At 45.5% G+C, this 19140-nt stretch overlaps 1 long non-coding RNA gene across 1 annotated transcript in view; it reads left to right on the top strand.

The window, feature by feature from the left end:
* The window catches only part of LOC129386190 (uncharacterized), a 245090-nt gene that overhangs the window by 102642 nt on the left and 123308 nt on the right, over window positions 1-19140 (top strand). The window contains exons 2-3 of the long non-coding RNA XR_011893841.1: window positions 7517-7584; window positions 10567-10719. This is a non-coding gene — a long non-coding RNA (uncharacterized lncRNA). The remainder of the gene's footprint in view (window positions 1-7516; window positions 7585-10566; window positions 10720-19140) is intronic.

The following is a 19140-nucleotide window of genomic DNA, read 5'->3' as shown; positions in this document are numbered from 1 at the left end:
TGCATTGCTTATTGAATTTGCACTGCAGACGGACCCGTTATTGGCCCATCGGCTAGAATCCCTATGTGCCACTGGACCACAGTGGGTGTAGAAGCTTTCATTCTATTCGAGTATGTGTGGCAGTTACTTACCTTCGACAAAAATCACGTCTCACAGTGTGCGTCCGCCTGAACTGCTGTTTGCATTGTGGCACAGCTTGTGAACAGCGTAGCGCGTGAACATTAGCTTCGCATGAGACTAAACGCTGCGCGGGATGAGAATAACGACAGTTGTAAGTATCGCGCTTAGGGGTTCGCAGCACTAATTACCCAGAACTGAGGTGAAACAGCGCGAAAAAGACGAGGACACAAAGAAACAAATACCACAGACAAGCGCTATTTCCTTGTTTCCTTGTGTCCTCGTCTTTTTCGCGCTGTTTCACCTCAGTTCTAAGTATGAACCAACTAGCCCTCATCAAGATCTTACTAATTACCCGCTTCGACACAGCTTCGCCTCACACAGATTCCAACATGTGTGTTGCATATGCTTAATTTTTGTGTTTGAAGAATGTTTCCATGGGTAACACCAAATAAAAAAAATACTGTATTTCTCCGTAATCTTGACATTTAGAGTCATTACACGAATCTTTAAATAGTGAAACCAATCCGTGGGCAGTGCTTGCACGATCCGAACTTGTTTGCCCCGGCTGCCCACCTTGGGGCAACAAATTCTGCTTTTCCATCGATGCCACTCCTATATTCGTGTGGAGAATCAGGATAACAAGGCACCGGGAAATGTTCAATAGGAGCTGCTTCTATGGGGTCGCGTCACCCGATAAGCCATTCCGAGTGTTGCAGGGGCATGCATGGTCTGGGATCCTGGCGTGGTGCTCACGATCATTGCTTGCGTATAACTATACACCTCAGTGATCGACCAGCAACCGTATAGCGAGTCCTTATTTCTGCGTCCCGACAGCTCTCTGGAGACGCAGAAACCTGTGCTGTAGCACTCTTGTCTCGCCGATTCCTGTTTCATTCCAATTACGCGAGGTATTGGCCCTCCTCAGGCTTTGTTCTCGTGTCGAGAACTGAGAGGGAGAGGGTGAAAAGAACGGATCTAGTACGGAGTAAGAGTCGGACTGCTTTTCTGCAACCTAGACAATTGATTAGGCCTCCTCGAAAATGGGTTCGAGTTCGCTTCGCGAGGGCGCTTGAAGTACAAACAGGTTTATGAAATGTATTGACGCCGGCTCAAGCCAGCCGGAAGTGAAGTTCGAGTAAAGTCGCGTTTATCAATTCGGCGGTAAGGACTACCCTTGAAACCTGTAGGACAAAGAGCTGCGCTAAAGGCCAGCCTAGAAGCTGGAGGAGACCGACATTTAAGAACCTGTGGGGCAGATGACATGTACCTGATTATTCCACGTCCACAATATAGAAGAAGGAAGAAAAAATGAGAAGGAAACGAGGGGTGAAGCGGTCAGGATGTTTGTCTCAGGTTAACCTAACGTTGTCTTCACGACGATATGAGCCATGACAGATTTTGTCGAATTCATTTACGCTCTATTGCTAACGTCAGTGCCACACCTCCGTGACATCACCCTGTGCAGCTTGTCTATATAAATTGTCGATTTGAATAATTGTGGTGATCCTAGCATTGTTTTGCCGCATTAGCGACGCACCATGCAACCGTCCAAGTACATTTTCCTATGAAAACTGTCTCGAATCGAGCTGATTTTATCATGTTATCCTGAGAGGGCATGTGCTGAAACGAGCTCAAATCTGCGGGAGGACACGTTGGGCCGTGTAATGTACTGCGTGTCCTCGTGCGTATTTCCTCTGATTCAATATCTACGATCTGCCCAAGTCATTTTCTTTGTTCCCATTCGTGAACCGCCCGTCAGCACCATTTCTTTTAATCTCTATAACTTTTCGCTCCCTTTACGCGTCTCGTTTTGATCGCTCGATATCGACAGCGTCGTCTTCGCTCCGCGTTCGCCTCCGCAGTTTGACTCCGGAGCCTCGACACGGACATCGAACGACCGGCGTGGACATCTAGAAGTCGTAATGACGCTGTAGCCTGAAGTCTTTGTCGATCAATGCCTTTTCAATGCGCCGGCAAATGACACGACGCCGTGTCGTCCATCTTCCGGGAAACGAAGTATTGATCGAGGTATAAGACATCAATTTATCCCTGCGTTATAATGTGCAAACCAAACTTGACTTCTTGTCTCGCACTAGACACCCTATATTCAATTATTTTCGGATACATTATCTTTTGAGTGCGAGTAGTATAAAGGAACTAACTGCTTCATTTGCTAACCACTTTGTTCTGGTACCAGATTCACACTGATAGCCCAGTAGCTTCAGATGCCTATAACCAACGAAAATATTTAGTTAGTGAACCTAACTACCATCGTGTAACCTGTGGTTTGTTATTCTGTATCATGGAGGTTAGAATGTGCTCCATACACTTGAATTCATGAGGATGTCAATAAAGCACGCGAGGTAAGTAGAATAAAGTAAGCCAGATAAAGCATGGCGTAGCATACAATTCATAATGCAGAGTTCACAGTATTGTGCTGCTTTTCCTACATATACAACTGTACACGATGGGTTCGGCAAATACAGCGCAACGCATTGCACTTCCGTAACTGCTCAAAATACGTACCTTCTTTCTGAGCGAAAATAACGGAAACCGAGGGGCTTCATTTTGTCTCTCACTGCACGAACCACTGCTGAAGAAGCGAATCGTAGAGCCACGCGTGCGGCTACAACCAAGCAACGTCGGGCTCAGCAGACCGCTTGTCTAGAGAGCAGGACAAGCCGTAGCACATGCCGCCGCTCCTCGTCGGTGTTGGGCGGAAAGTTCAAATCGTTCTTGTGGGAACGATGCGAAGGGACGTCACCGCGAAGGCGCTACAGTGCATGGTGCCGAAAATGGAGCTCTTATGGAACCGCTTCTCCAGCTTACGCTGTGGCTGTGCAGCGTGTGCAGTGCAGGCCTGCGATTTTTTTATTTCTTCAGTTACCATCTCTTTGTGCGCGAAACTCTCTATCTCCTTTCTCTCTCACTTTGTCCCTATACCCCTTCCCCCAGTGCAAAGTAGCAAAGCGGACGTGCGTCTGGTTAAACTCCTTGGCCTCTCTATCTATCTATCTATCTATCTATCTATCTATCTATCTATCTATCTATCTATCTATCTATCTATCTATCTATCTATCTATCTATCTATCTATCTATCTATCTATCTATCTATCTATCTATCTATCTATCTATCTATCTATCTATCTATCTATCTATCTATCTATCTATCTATCTATCTATCTATCTATCTATCTCTCTCTCTCTCCATCTCTCTCTCTCTCTTTCTCAGAACTACTATCTAGATATTTCAGCCATTAAAGAAACTATAATTATTTACAGCTCATGCGCTATTATGAAACGAAAGAGGGGGAGGGGTAGAAGGAGAGCGCACTTATTGTATTACCGCTCCTGTTTTTCATTTTGTATTGTCGGGGAACATTGTTACTGCTTCACCATCTTTCTTTGTATTCATCGCTTTATATGTTCGGTGCCGGTAACAAACGTTTAAAGCAAGGTCGCTATAATGTAAAGCTAGTGCAACGATTTCGATGTCATTTCCACCATTAGCGCTGTGTGATTAGTCACAAATTATAGGGCCCCGCCCATTTCGATTGTCTGTCCAGCCAAATCACAAAAACCGCAAAGCTCCCAATTTCAAAGCGAGATGTTCATAGTATTTCTGCATAAATAGAACGAACAAAAGAAAATACATTATTTCTAATTATACGTTTCGTTGTCATTAGCCTGCCGCTATTAGTCGAAATGTTCCGGGCGCCGCCCATTTCACTTCTCTCTTCCAAATCGTCGCTAAATCTCAACGTCAGAACGGCGGGTGCTCAATGAAGATGCCTTAATATGCCGAACAAGAGTGAATATGTTCTGGAATAGCCTAGGGTGCTCCGTTCCTAAAAAAATTGAAGATGGCTGCCCGCCGATCACTCTGGCACTGGCTGCTCAGAGTCACCGGCCGTTTTCCTGCGTTTGCTAAATATTAAGTTGGGAACGGAATATAAAACGACGATTATGCATCTTGACTGAAACGCCACGCACTTATTTAGCCAATGCGCGCGGGGAGCAAAGCTGCTTGAAACGTTGTTTGCTAACCTCTCTGTTGTTCTGGATTCCCGCTTGATTGCAGCAAATACAATTCCCCTAATCGAAAGTACACGCAGGAAACTGAGACCTGCAATACAAAGGCCACGTGCCTAGTAGAGCCGATCAGCTGTTTCCACAGTGGCTGCTGTCTTGCAGCCATCGAGGAGAGGACTTCAAATCTCACTTTCAGTAGCACGCAATTGCTTACTTATTAAGAACTTCTGCCCGAAAAAGTAGTTGTTTTAGGGTTTGATACATCGCAGGTAGGACACTGCGCTTGATGCAGGCGAGGCAGACACAAGCTGACAAGCTGGAATAATGAGTGTTTATTTGCAGTGCACGTCTAAATATAAAGACAGGTTACGGAAGGAGGGGAAGGGAAACAAAGTAAGAAAACATAAGATAGGCAACCATGATTGTCACGTGTAGCTGTCGACTTCATCTGAGAAATCATAAGAGAACACTGCAGTTATAACAGGGTTCCTCTAAGAAAAAAAAAAGTATATGCAGAAACCATATATGCTTATCTGTAGTGTTTATTTATTGACAATACGCCAAGAACCTTGTACACATGGTTTCGCATGAGGAGTCGGTGAGTTTTCAACTGAATGGTTCGTTGATCGCTCAAATGAAACGGCTATATAAAGAGTCCGAATATATCTCTCTTAAGACATTACATTTTTTTATGGTAAATGCATAAAGTTGTTGCATGATGTTTTTGCAGGAGTAGAAACAGAGGTTTTCGTGGACAATGAATAATGTCAAGATATTTCTTCCTAAGTTCTTCATACTGGAAGTCTCGACTGGAACAGCGGCCGATCGCGCACGCTTTACCGAGATGGTGATTAACAAAGTGCTTCTTGAAGTAACCGCTAGCGCAGCAGATGAGGATTGTTGCTGACTTTGTGCGTCACGGTGTTGAGCGCGGAAGGTTCTCGTCCAGTCGAGCTGCAGTTGCGCAGCCTCTTGGCGGTAGAAAGGTGTAGTCTTTTCGGCACGTAGGCTACGGCGCTTTGTCAACTCTTCATCTATGAGGAATCGTTCAGGCTACGTTCTTAGAGCCACACTGCGCGCAGCCGCTTTTGTCGAAAAGCCACCGGAAGAGATGCAAGGGGAAGCGGACAAATCGCAGGCGCTGGCACACTGCTCACTGGCTCTCCTTAGCTACGCCTGCGTGACTTATAGCGCTGCTTGGACCCCTCGCAGACAGCTGGCGCATCCCTCCTCTCCCGGGAAACCACCTTCGCTGCGCCGGCTGCGCCAATACCCTCTAGCTAGTCTAGAGGACATTGGCTGAGCCACACTAATACTCTCTCCACTTCGGCTCGCTCTTCGCCTCTACTGAGCGGTTGAGATACGCAAAGCGCGTCAGGGCAGGCAGTTCTATTCGCTTTATAGCCAAACGAAAGGAGCCGCCTGTAAACAACGGGGGCGTCTGATTGGGCTGTTAAGAAACCGTTGCTGGTTCCCGCCCAGGCTCCAGTCGGTGGCGACATAGGTTTGACGACACGCGGACGTAGTCAGACCAACATGGAATATCTTTACGTTCTAGCGGCCCAGGTTTCTCCGCATCTAAATAAACAAGCATTGCGCAGAAGGCGTTACTACTATTTTAGAGCGCCGCTCTTCGGCACCCGTGAGCGTCGGCGTCCCTCGGCGTAACCAAGCGAACGAGCACAGCGAAGGATGAAACAGCGAGCGCGTAGCGCTGCGGGGGATGAAAGACGCCGAAAGCGAAGAGAGCGCGACAAGGAAAGCGGAGAAGTAGAGTAGGGCGAAAGCGTGAGAACAAAAGCATAGTGCAGAGTAGCATACTTGTAGTAGAGGCCGTCTTGCCGCGCAAGATGAGCTCTGCGGGGACGACCACTACGATATGGCACCAAAGTAGCGCACCGTTGCCTGTTCACCGATGACACCATCGCCAATGCATGCGACGAGCCCGTCCACCGGTAGCATATGTGGAAACAAAGCGCTTCTTGAGCGTAGGTCTGCCAGCGGCCACTGCAGTGAATCGCGCCCACGCGTCACCTATACGCGCTGTCTCTCGCGATCTCACGATTAGCAAAGTAGTCGCACCACACTTCGCTCCGATTGCTGTCTGCCACACGAAACAGATTGTCTGCGCCAGCCACGCTACTCACAGAGTTTCCTTCCTAATATCGCGTATCTCTATGATCATAATAGAAAATATTGACGCGCCAAATGAAACCTTGCATAGAGCTGCTCTCAAATTTCGAATGATATAGTATCGTAATCGTCGGTAAAATTCTTGTGCGCTACTATAAGAGTTGTCGAAGCTCTCCGCTTAAGTTCCCAGGCTAAACAGAGAGAGAAGCCCGCATGTCTCCATTTTTCGTCATTAACCTGAGCTTTTGCCTAAGCTCTTGCCCTGAACTAACCTGAGCTTGCCCATATAAAAGGCGTTCTAGAGTGTGTGCGCTCTCACATTCAAGCTCATTTTCTCACAGTCCAGGAAGTGCTTGTGGCAGTGCAATTCCTTTCTTTTTCACGCTGGGACACAAAGAGCTCGGTTAATTCCCGACAAATTGCCGCAGGATGTTCGCATATTACCAGTACATAAGAATTTCACCATTATTTTGGTTCAGAGACTCTTTTTTGGGGCAGAGAGGGTGTTTTACGGATCATGAATTTCTATAAGCACGGGAGCGTGCACGGAATAGCTCCAGCAATATCCGGATTCTATATCAAAGAGGAATGGCACGGAACAGAACTTGCATGTGCGGTGCCCGTGGTTTAGGGTGGAGATTCTCGATTAAGCGAACCCGCCGGTTCTGTGTCGCCCTGGCATTTGCGATGAAGGTTCCCAGTGCGAGACCGAAGACGACCAAGCGATTAATCACAGTCTGCGTGCTACGCCCAGATTGAGAGCACGCGATGTGGACGACTGCGTATATGCGCACTCAGCGGCTGGCGTCGGGCATACGGCATGCGGCGCGCCTTTGCCGTTGCGTGATACTCATTCCCGCGGGCCCTTCACGTAGGCATGACCGGAATGGCATGGGTGCCCGGAGCGCGTACCTCGTTAGTGATGTGGAACTCGCGAACGACAAAACGCTGCACAGAACTGGCGGTTGTGGAAACGAGAGGGTTGCGAGAAAAAGTGGCTGTCTGTGGCCGCCTGTCGGGAAAAGTCGGCGGTAATTACGAAATACTCTGAAGCAGAGGCGACACAATGACTTTTGCTAGTCTAGGCTTCGGCCAGTGCTAGTCTTAATGCGCTGGAAACTACAATTTCGCAGTATGGGTTGATACTGACTAATATATTTTGACATTTTAGTTAGCACCTTTACAGAGCGTTGCGCGTTTTATAAGTGAAGCCATCTTTTGAGTCTTTCAGGGCGTGTTGTTCATCTGCTGGGAATTATCAAGGCTGTCCATAGACTGCACTGCGAAGTACGTTAATTGGTAAGCATTCGGCCCACGTGCACGAAGCACCAGAGTCGGACGATTTCTGTCAAGTGGGCTTTCCTTAAACTCGAACAATATATTTACGCGTGCCGTTGCAACGTAGATGTTCCTGCTTTTCAGGACAGGATTTTCGCAACTACTGCTGCGCTTGATGACATTATTGTATGTAAATGAGCTACTCGTAGGGCTATGACAACATCAGGGGCCCTATAACGTAAAACTATTCCAATATGTTTCTATTCCAATCTCCTGACGTCAAATTTGCGTAACCACCGACGCAAGCACCGGGCGGTCACCCGCAGGGTTGTCTGAACAGACCAATCAAACGCTCTCCTCGTTCATAGGAGGTCACTTTTGTTTGCTTGGAAAACGAATAACATTGCCTACACTGAGCGGCTTGTCGTATCTAATTGGCTGACAAGAGGCGAGGAGAACGCTCAAGTGGAAAGGGATTCATTGGGGCAGAGCCAGTGCACTGAAAATCGATAACCGGATGAAGAGGGTGGTGCCGGCGTCTGCGATTGGTCGGCTTTCCCTTACTTAGCTTGTGGTGGCTGGTCGAAAATCATGGCGGCATGCAACCGAAGCTTTAGAATGACGCTAAAACTGACCCTCAGCAAAGAAGAGTTGGCAGAATGAGGTGCTAAACGTGCCGAAAGGGCTCGAAAACGTTACATGGCCACGCAAGAAGTTTTATTATACGCAAATACACCCATGCTCTCCGGCAGGTGCGAGTAGCCAGCGTCTCAGCGATTGGCGGCAGCCATCCTTTATTCCTTTCGGAACGGGGCAGGCTGCGGCTATTCCGAAGAAAATTCAGTTTTGTTCCGCATATTAATACATCTTTATCGCGTACACGTCACTTTGACGCGGTGAGTTTGTGCGGTTTTGTGACGTCGCGTTACAGGCAGGTGAAGTGGGTGCAGTCCGAAAACTTTTTACCAATAGACGAGGGCTAATGGTGAAAAGGGGTCGAATCAGAAATAACTGTTTTTCCTTTTTCTGTCAAATCATGCATAATCAGTGTGTACACATCATATCAGATGGGGACGTATCGCGGTTTTCGTGACGTCGCGTGGTCGAAAAAAGTTTTTTACCAATCGTGGAGGGCTGATAGCAGAATTGGAATAGAAAAGTTTGGAATAGTTTTACGTTATAGCGCCCCAGTTGTGTCGTTTTTGTGATCAGTGTCAAGAGCTGTAGGTGCCGCACTGAGTTGACCTGGCCATGTGGTATTCCGGGAGACCCTTTACTGTACACTAGATGACGACAGCCTGAATGCGCCGACCAACGATGCCCTCTTCTGCATAAAGCCTTTTTCCGGGCTCAATTATAGCTACACTGACCTCGGACGCTTATGAGTAGATCGTTTTCCCGGCCACTAGATACCTGCGGTCAAGGAGCGTTCTCGGAAAGCTACTGCACAAAAACATAATGACAGGGAAGAGACACAAACTAAGGAGTTTTTGAGTTGACTTACCCTCCTACACATTTTGTATTCTTTTTGTGTAATAATGGAGCATGTGATAACTGTGCCTAAACATGCAGTGGTCGCAATTTCTTTCAATAAAGCTGGAATTCAGGGCCAGCTAGTATAGGCCAGTGGTGAGCATAGGTTCTCCTTCAAGAAGCGAAGAGATCGCATGTGCGCACGCGTGAAACGTGAGGGCAAAGCCGGCGTCCCCGACCATTAGCTAAGAGGAGAACGCGCCCAGGCTTTGGAGGCCATCCCACATGCCCTTGCAGGAGGGTGGGTATGCCACCGGCGCGCGGGACCGTGTTTAAGGAGACACTAAAGAGAAACGCTAAATCAAATAAAATTGTTTTTTTATTCTTTAAAGACTCTTATTGCGATTAATTTCACTGTAATGGTATGAATACTACAACAACAACAACAACAAAATGAAGGTCCCAGTTTCGTTTTCTGAATGTCGTGCTGAGCACCCCGCGCCGAATCCGCGATCTCCGTGTGGCGTCGTGGATTTCAACGTATTTTTGCGTATTTGGTAACTAGCTCAGCTCACCCTCTTGCTCCCTTAGAGTGGAGCGTAGTCGATCTTCACCGATAAAAAAAATTAGGTAGGTCCTATTTGTCACGGAAAAGCACTGATATATACGCAGTGTATAACATTATACGGGACAAATGTTTAACAACATTTCATTAACAACAATAACTACCCTCACCCCCCTCCCCCACCCTCAAAATTCCTTCGCCAACCTGCCCCTGCGAAAGAGGATATCCAGCGAAGCCTTTGCAAAACCACCACTACAACTGCTGAGGGGGGGGGGGGGGGGGGGGGGTACGCAATGATGTATTGCATTGCATTGCATGCTTTTACTTTTACTTCCTCTAAATTATCAAGTTTGGTCATCTTTTGAACAGATTAGCGCCAACGAAAGGCCGCGCCGGACATCGGTCCGCAGACTTCACTAAATCATTCATTCGGTAGTAGCGACGGGCGGTGTCTGCGAAGGGCAGGGACGTAATCAACGCTAGCCTATGACTCGCGCTCACTGGGAATTACTCCTTCAAGGGGAACAACTGCAAACCCCTATCCTAATCACGATAGAAGTTGCACGGGTTACCCAGTTTTTTCAGACAGGGATAAAGACACGATGCTTCCTTCAGTGTAGCGCACGTGAGCGCCCGGGCATCTAAGGGCATCGCCGACCTGTTATTGCTCTGTTTCTTGCGGATAGGAGCTGCTTGTCGCTCTAAGAAGGTTGTAAGGTGCTGGGAACTAGAACCAACTAAAAACGGCCGTGCACCGCCATCCAAGGGGGCTATGGAATGATTTATTGCATACAAACCTTATACATGCAATAATGCAATGCTTTACTGCACATCCGTGCTCCTACTGTTCGCTTCACTTTGCTGAGTGCTTGTAGCCTATGCATTACGAGGGGGATGAGCCATCGCATCTTTGCTTTCTTAGGGTGTTATGAGCCATTGCTGATGATGATCGTTTTTGTTCACAGACGGAGACGAAAAATACCCGCCACGGAGAGACTTGCAGTTTCACTCTGAGCAACAAAAGAAAAGAAAGGTACGCGTGGCGGACGCCAAAGGACTCGAATGGCACCGCACCACCAAACATAGGAAAGGAGCGATTATTGTTTAGCAGCACAGAAGTGAGTCGACGTCCAAAGTATATGAAATTTTAGTTCTTGCGCATTGTTTAGTTCATAACACACATGTACGGTATGACTATATTTAAGTTTACCGAATATTTAAAAATGGCCTGTGGCAGATAACATAATTGTTGTCCTTGAGCTGGATGATTCGAATAAGCGCGCACTACTGGCACGAGAAAGCGAAACACATATTCAAACTAAATAGCAAAAATGCGTTAATAACCTTCTTAATGATTACTTTACGGACCATATTTCAATTTACAAATTGTAGCCGTAGAGTTTACAGGGCTTATCCACTTGAAAACAATCTCCAGGATTACACCAGTTTCGAAATATTATTTCCTAAAATCTGTTGCAACATGCATGGGTGTTCCAGTTACTTTCGTGCTTCCGTACGTAAAAGAGTGTCTTTAAAAAGAAAGTGGTACAACAGTGCACTTTTACGGCGAGTTTGATTGAGCATATGGTCAAACTGGTGTCATTCTTGAAATTCCTTCCAAGTGGATACGCCTTTGCAAGCTCACCAGCGCCAATTCTTAATTTACAATATGTGCCGTAAAGTATTTTATAAAGAAGTTAACTTGTGGTTTTTTTATTTGAATATGTGTTTAGATTTTTGCATGCCGGTAACGTCCGGCTCTTTGAATAATTCAGCTGAAGGAGTGGAATTATGTAATCTGCAACAGGCGATTTTTCAAAATTCTGGAAAACACAAAAATTGTCACCCGTCATATACTACGTACATATGCGTATATTGCAAATCTGTTCTGCGGAATCGCGGACCATGACAAACTTTTCCTCATATGGGAAGCTTTCTTTCTGAGAAACCCGAAGGGGTTTTCTTTGTAGCTTCCGGTCACATTGGGGTAGATGACAATTTTCCTGTACATACACGTGTAATCAATAGTGATCCCTTATGGTCCATAATGCAACAATGTGCCAGTAACCCGTGCTTCTACATCTAAATAAACAACAAAACAACACCAAGAAAAGACAGATAATTTGAGCAGTTTAATTTCGCGAGTCGTATATAGCAGCGAGAGAGCCTTGTCAGTTTTTTGTCTTTTTTCCTGGATGGAACTTCGACGATTCATTGCCCAACTATTAAGGCTTTAAGCGGTTTTTGAAGGGCGTACTAATTGTTGAATTAAATATTTACGGTCACCGCACTGAAAAAATTCAGGGAAAAGTGAAGACGACTCCCATTCCAATCTAGGCACAACTATGTTTGCACGAGAGCCGACGACTCGTTGGGTGGTGAAAACTTGCGGCGCATGGAAGCTTTTCCTCCGAGACGTCTCTCACCCTTGATATATTTTCCCTTCTTTTTTTCCCCACCAATGCATGTTTCCCCTTACGTTATTTGGTTTCAAAAGGCATTTTCGATGCGTTCAAAGGCAGGTGCCTGTTTTCATACTTTCTCTGGAAAGGCGTATCTGTTTTGCCTCGGGCTTGGAATCAAAACTGGAAGGAAAAGGAACCGAGAAGCCAAGCTCCGGCTGTAAGAAAAAGCATCGGCCTTCTTTCGTAGGATGCACACCATTCCTTCTTTTCTTGCAACACCGGTGACAAGGCGCCAGAAAAATATGAACAAAAAATTATTGCCTTTCCACTCTGTGAAGAAGGATAACCGGCGAAGCTGTATTGGGATGATTATATTGACAACTAGATTGATTTATATTGATTGCTAGGGCATTGATATATTGATTGAATAAAGGCGCGCATAAGTAACTTCGTGTTCTTTAACGTCTTTATTTTTTTTCTCATTCGTTACCACAGCGACCATAGCTTTGTGGTCGCTGTGGTACACCCCTGCTATGCTCGACAAGTTCTTGCCGGAGGTTAAATATGTACACGACCGGTGACGCGTGGTCGGCGCACTGATGTCCGTGTAGCAATCAATTTCGAACCGTTCCAACCGGAAGGATACAATCCACTTGCAGTTGGGGCCTGCTAGGTTGACGTTAAAGTCGACGCTTGGCGAGTGCACTATTGCGTTTTACTATGCTTTTCGACCCCCCAATGGGCACAACGGAGCGCTGCCATCCCACGTTTTCTATATGGCCATTTAGGTCATGCGTAATAACATGGTCGTTAAGATGATAACATTCAGAGCGACCACCACGACTGATAACATCACGTGAAAATGGCAATGCACTTTATACGTAGACGGAAGATAGCATTCAGAATGACCGCCATGACTTTTCTTTTTTCGTGCATGCGCATGGGGTTGCGTCGGAGGAGCTTTCGGTGTGCAGCAGGCGACACAACGACAGAGGGAGGGACTGACCGACGGATGGATGGAGGGACGCACGAATCGGCTAGCAATATACAGCTTCACTGTAAAAAAAAGAAAGAGAAGAACCTAAAAAAGACACCTGGGCTTACGATCCTGCCTTGCTGCCGTTTTCTATCCATTGGCCATGCATAATCCTTGTTAATGTAGTTTCTGTCCTTGCGATAAAATGGAACAGAAATGTGCCAGAAAGGCAAGAAATCGGGAGGCATTGGAGGCGGCAGGAAAGATAAATCCAAATACCGAGGAAACTAAAGATACAGGACATGATAAAGGGGACATTGAAACTGGCAGTGTAGCTCGGCATGTGCAGATGAAGAATGCCGAAGTTTCGAGAAAAATGGTACAAAGAAAAGATGTGGGAAAGGAGTTTTAGATATCGTGAACGCGTGCTCGACGAAAGGAAGAAAGGCAGAATCCTTCGACTTCCTTTCATCTTTTTGGCATGTATATATACAGGCTGTGTCAGCTATCACACTCCGACCTTTAAGAAAAGAGGCGTCATCTTATGCCCATGAAATATATAGTGCACGTTGTTCACAGTCTAGTTGAGAAGCCGCCATTATTTTTTTTTCAGCGTTCTCACGAATTACAGCTCACTCACGATAGCTAAAATTCGGGTTATAGGTGATTATTCATGGTCGTCAAATAGCAGGGCGCGAAAAGAGGAGAAAGCAGAAGAAGCAAGGGACAAAGAGTAGAAAAGACCGACACAGTGCTGACTTCCAAGTGGTCTTTATTTCACAGTGGGCGCACATTTATCTTAGGCACAGCAAAAAGAAAAAGAAGAGGAAGAAAACAGTCTGCACTTTGCGTAGAAATCGCTTCTCTTTTCGAGATGAAAAATAGAAGGCGTGCTCACACATTGCTCACCAAGTTTGTCAATCAGATCTACTTCGATAATTTCTCTTGTCGTCTATTCTGTTGCTTTTTTTGGCTACATAACATTTCTCAAACTTTGGAGTACACCCGCACCGAGCACAGTGAGGGGCCAGGTTACATTGCTTGTATTTTTTCTACATTGTACTAGTTATCTGATATTCTATAGTTCAAATATCACACGGGTTGACCAATATGTACTTTTCCAAAGGATAACGACACACGGTCCACAACATTTGCAATACTTAAGACAAACGCATTTTCATGCCTGATTGTGGCATTCTGCCCCTTTTTGGACGTTTGATCAGTTCAGTAATACACGCAGTTTAGAGAGCTTTTCAAGTGGCGAAAATGCAACACGTACATTAGAACGCTTAACAATCTTTTTCAAATTGTGGGATAACGTGTGCATATCAAAAACAGTTTTGGGCTTGCGTTCGGACTCGAAAACCATATGACTGCCGAGATCTGTGCTAATATCTGTGTCAACTCGCAAGTACGGAAATTAATAAATGCTTGAGATAACCCGCGTCACTTAAGTGGCATGCTCGTCGGTTAATTACGTGAGTATAGGAATTAGTCATTACGCCAGGACAGGACTTCTTCACAGCATTAGCGAAGCACATTTTTGCGATACTCCTCTTCACTATAGTTTAGAATGTGTAGCGTCATATTGAAGCGAAAGTTTGTTGGTATGCACATCTTACATTCACCCGTGCGTTCATCAGTAAGCGTTAGCTTAAGGTCCAGCAATCTAATGCACTTATCAGCGGCCATTTCATGTACGACTTCTAGGGGAGATAAACATTCTTCAAAGGTGGTTATGTTTTGCGCGTTATCGCTCGACAACACTGTGATTTTGTGAAATAAAACCAGATAGTCGTTTATAGTCGTTCTTTATTGTTCTATAATCATTAAGATGTCAATTAGGTTGTTGTAGATAGTCGTGAGAGGCATCAAAATGACACGTTTTCAGCAAGGTACACATCGTGTCTTTAGTTTTTCTGGAGAATAGAGGAAGACCGTGGAAGGCCGTGTCATAAAAAGAAGTGTAAACCTACTGCACGGAATGCGCTCAAATTTTGCTAGCCTGCTGTGAGACAGGTAGGCTTTAACATGCAACACACAATTCAGGTTCAAAAATGTGATGTGATGGCATGGCCCCTTGACCAAAAATTTGGTAAACAACATATTTCTTAGAACTTCTGGATAATTTGTTTGTATGGTACGTTTGGAGGCAGTCATACTTTATTGCTGCCCCACTAAAAGAAAGAAAAAGAAATTGAAAATTGCATCAAATTTGATATATTTACCTCACAACTTCAACGCTAAATCCAGGTGATATCGAAACCAAGTGCTCTGGGATCATAGAAAAGGCAGTCCCGCTATGAGACGGAAGCTGCCCCATCACAAAAAGCGCGACTAAGTTTGAAAGTGAACGTGGTGGCCAGTCGCGGCCGATACTGATACGGCACGTTTTACCTGGCAAACATCTGATGTGACGGGCTGTATTAGTATTTGACAAGACAAATACTTGTTAAAACTTCGTCACGCACTTTGTCCTGTTTGTTTTTATGCTTCGTTCTTTACTACCACGAGAGGCCGAGCATAGAGGTGTTAGGACGATCGAGTCACTGTCGGTGAACTAAGCTGGGTTCTCAAAAATGGCGTAATGAAGGACTACGGATAAATTGCCACCTCGTGTGAGCTGGATGAAGCCAACCGGACGTGCGTCTGGCCAACACCCTCTAGGAAACTTAAAGCCTTCTGGCTGTACCCTCTCCGCTTGAGCTCCGTCTGGCAAAAGAGGCCCACATAGAAGTTCCGTGCAGCGTGCTACGAAGCTACGAGCGCTGCACCTACGTTGAAAATGAGACGCGGAAGACCGAGTGGGCAACGACGTCGATAACAATTCGATTAGTTCCGGGAGCACTGCCGCTCCTTGGATAGCTTCGGGGTTAGAAAAGTCCGGGCATGCTGCGACAGGCTTCCGAGCGAATTTTTTTTCTGGACGTGAACCGTGCATGTTGTCTCTGCGCTTGTGTGGTGACTGCGGTTGTGTGTCCGGCAAGCCTTCATTGCCGCGTAATGTGGATTACGTTCATGCCAGGATATTCCTAATAAGTGCTGCGTGCCCAATTGCTGGAGCAATTACAAATCGGGGCCGAAAAATCATGCGTTCATGTTTCCGCAAGATCAATCACAGAATATTGGGGGCCAATGCTATGGCAAAGAAGAGAAAAGCTATAATTCTGCGGAATAAGCCGGCGGTTTCTTTGTAAATAGTTGCACGAATGTTTTGTTTTTCCATTGCTAGACTCATTTGAGGTGTTGTGAATATGTGGACTGTGGTACTGTGTGTAATAATGCCTCAAAAGCGAAACTATTCGTTTAGAGCCTAATGAATGAATAATGGATGAATGAATGAGGAATGAATACATGTCTCTCGAATGTGAAGAAGGGCATACCAGTGAAGTTGTCATGAATTATGTGTTATGGTGCAGTGCTAACATTTTGCTGAACTTTTGTGGTCACACGAACGGCAAACTCTTTGACACCGACGATAAATCAAGGCAACGAAACTACTCCGAAGAAGAGGGCAGCACTGTGACTTTTCAATACAAGCCGTGCTCCCTGTCATCATTTACGCGAAATTAGCTCTCAGTCCTAAGGTTGAACCATTTCACTTTTATGGACGGGCTTTTTAATAATGCAGCGCGTAAATAGTTTTGCACAAATAAAATAATCTTGAAACACCCTCTATTCTCTGCGGGCCATCTGCTCAGCTATGCCTAAAAAAACAACTGCGCTCTGGTTAACGTTGCCCATAAGGGCGCGATCCCTTCCTTCAACCCGTACCCCGAGCAAGCCGCCGGCCTCTTCTCCGCCCCGTCACTCGCCGAGCGCTCAGGCCTTTCTCTTGTCTAGGTGGTGTTGGTCTGGCTAACCTCCCTGCCTTTCCTCTCTCTCTCTGTATATATATATATATATATATATATATATATATATATATATATATATATATATATATATATATATATATATATATATATACCGATTCCACTCGCAGAAGAAGGCGACGTGTCTCAATGGCGTGTAATCAGGCTGCGTGTAAGAGCCGTGCAAGTTAGCTGCTTGCGGTTAGTTCGCAGCATTCTCACATACTTCAAAGTAAATTATTTTTAAAAATTTTGCACGGGCACATTTTTTGTTGTGATGGGCCAGGTAACAAAGAAAAGAAGGAATGAAAACAGAAAGGAATAGCTGTTGGCGCGAAGAACAGCCAACGTAGCGCTGTCTCCCGCATTCCTCGCGTTACTCAGAGCGAGACATTCCAGCCACGTATACGGCGAACTTTGGGAAACAGAGAGGGTATCTCGCGAAGCCGCCGACACGACCAAAGACTACCGTAACCTGGTGGTTATACGCCGTCGCAGCTTCAACCGTGCAGCGTGCACAAAGAGAAATGGTGGCACTAGCTTGTACGGGTGACGACGCCACAATACTGATCTTTCCTAAGAAGCGGTTGCTTTTTGCTGTCTTTCTGCCCTAACGTTATATACCTCCGCTGTCTGGATTGGCCGCCTAAACTAGGCTCATGAGAACAGATTTGTGAAAGCGAACTCATATTGCTCCCGTATATATAACACGTAACACCGCTGCTCTAACACCCCCCGTCCTTCGCTCCCTCCTCGTCTTCTGTAAAATAAAACTTACAAACCCATAAACTTCAGCTGAAGTAGCAGTTTCCGCTCCTGCCATTTCTCCACCTTGCAATCATTATGTACCGCAGCCTTTGAGAGCTTAAGAGCTCAGTACTTTTGAATACTTAAAGGGACACTAAAGTGAAAATTGATTTCTTCTGCATCAGTAAATTACCTTTCTACAACACCAAAAACACCACTCATACAACGATAAGACGTTTGGTAAGCCAGAAAAAGTGCGAGAATGGAATACGGGTGGCGACGCCTACTTGAGTTCCCGCACCTGGTAGCTGTGACGTCTTGGATTTTGATGGCGTCTTCTATCGCCTACTAATTATATATAGCGGTACAGATTGACTACATTGTGTTCTAAATGAATCAAATATTAAATATGGCAAGTTTCGGGAACCTTTACTCAGCCAAATCGGCCCAAATGCGAAAACATACTTTGGAATCCCTGACGTCACGCTGACGTACCGGCGCTGGGCTATCGGCGCGAAATTCAAATACTGATACTTGGGCCTTCCTTTTCTCATCTAATAATCAAACATTTTTTTTTAAATGACTGCCTGCAGGGTTCTAAAACAATGCTTCATTAGTCCAAACTGATTTATTGTTTCACTTTAGTGTCCCTTTAATGCGTATTTGCCACGGCCAATCACATACGCGTCTCAAAAGGCGTGAGAAGTGCTGCGAATCTGGGCCGCTATTTTGTAGCGATGCCTTATGCCTTATTCTATGCTATTCTTATCATCCATCACACACGGCCGCCTGATCCCGTTGGGCAGACCGTCGCTCTGACCAGTGGCCAAACGGGAAAAGCCTGAAAAAGCATAGAATCGGAAAAGGCATCGCTACAATATACCGGCCCTGGCTTTGACTTCAGCTGCAGGCTTGCACGATTCTGCTAGGATTTAGTGAAATAGACCACGCGCACTTTGCGCGCAATTTTAGGTGAGCGCTTTGTATACAAGTTCAGGAATCAGCATGCCAGATTCCAACACAGCGGGATGGAATATGCAGCGAAAGGGCGCATAGTAAGAGATAGAAAGAAAGACAGGAAGAAAGAAACTGAATGAATGCAAGAAGTAAAGAAATAAATAAAAAAAGAAAGGAACAAGCAAGCATGTGAGTAGCCAAACAAACATACATACATACATACAAACAAACAAACAAACAAACAAACAAACAAACAAACAAACAAACAAACAAACAAACAAACAAACAAACAAACAAACAAACAAACAAACAAACAAACGAACAAACAAGCAAGCAAGCAAACAAGCAAACAAACAGACAAGCAAGCAAACAAACAAGCAAGCAAGCACGCAAGCAAGCAAGCAAGCAAGCAAGCAAGCAAGCAAGCAAGCAAGCAAGCAAGCAAGCAAGCAAGGAAGCAAGCAAGCAAGCAAACAAGCAAGCAAACAAACAAACAAACAAACAAACAAACAAACAAACAAACAAACAAACAAGCAAGCAAGCAAGCAAACAAACAAACAAACAACCACCAAACAAACAAACAAACAAACAAGCAAGCAA

This window comes from Dermacentor andersoni, chromosome 4 (assembly GCF_023375885.2).
Source record: "Dermacentor andersoni chromosome 4, qqDerAnde1_hic_scaffold, whole genome shotgun sequence".
Classification (NCBI taxonomy): Eukaryota; Metazoa; Arthropoda; class Arachnida; order Ixodida; family Ixodidae; genus Dermacentor; species Dermacentor andersoni.
This window is presented reverse-complemented; position numbering and strand designations above follow the sequence as displayed.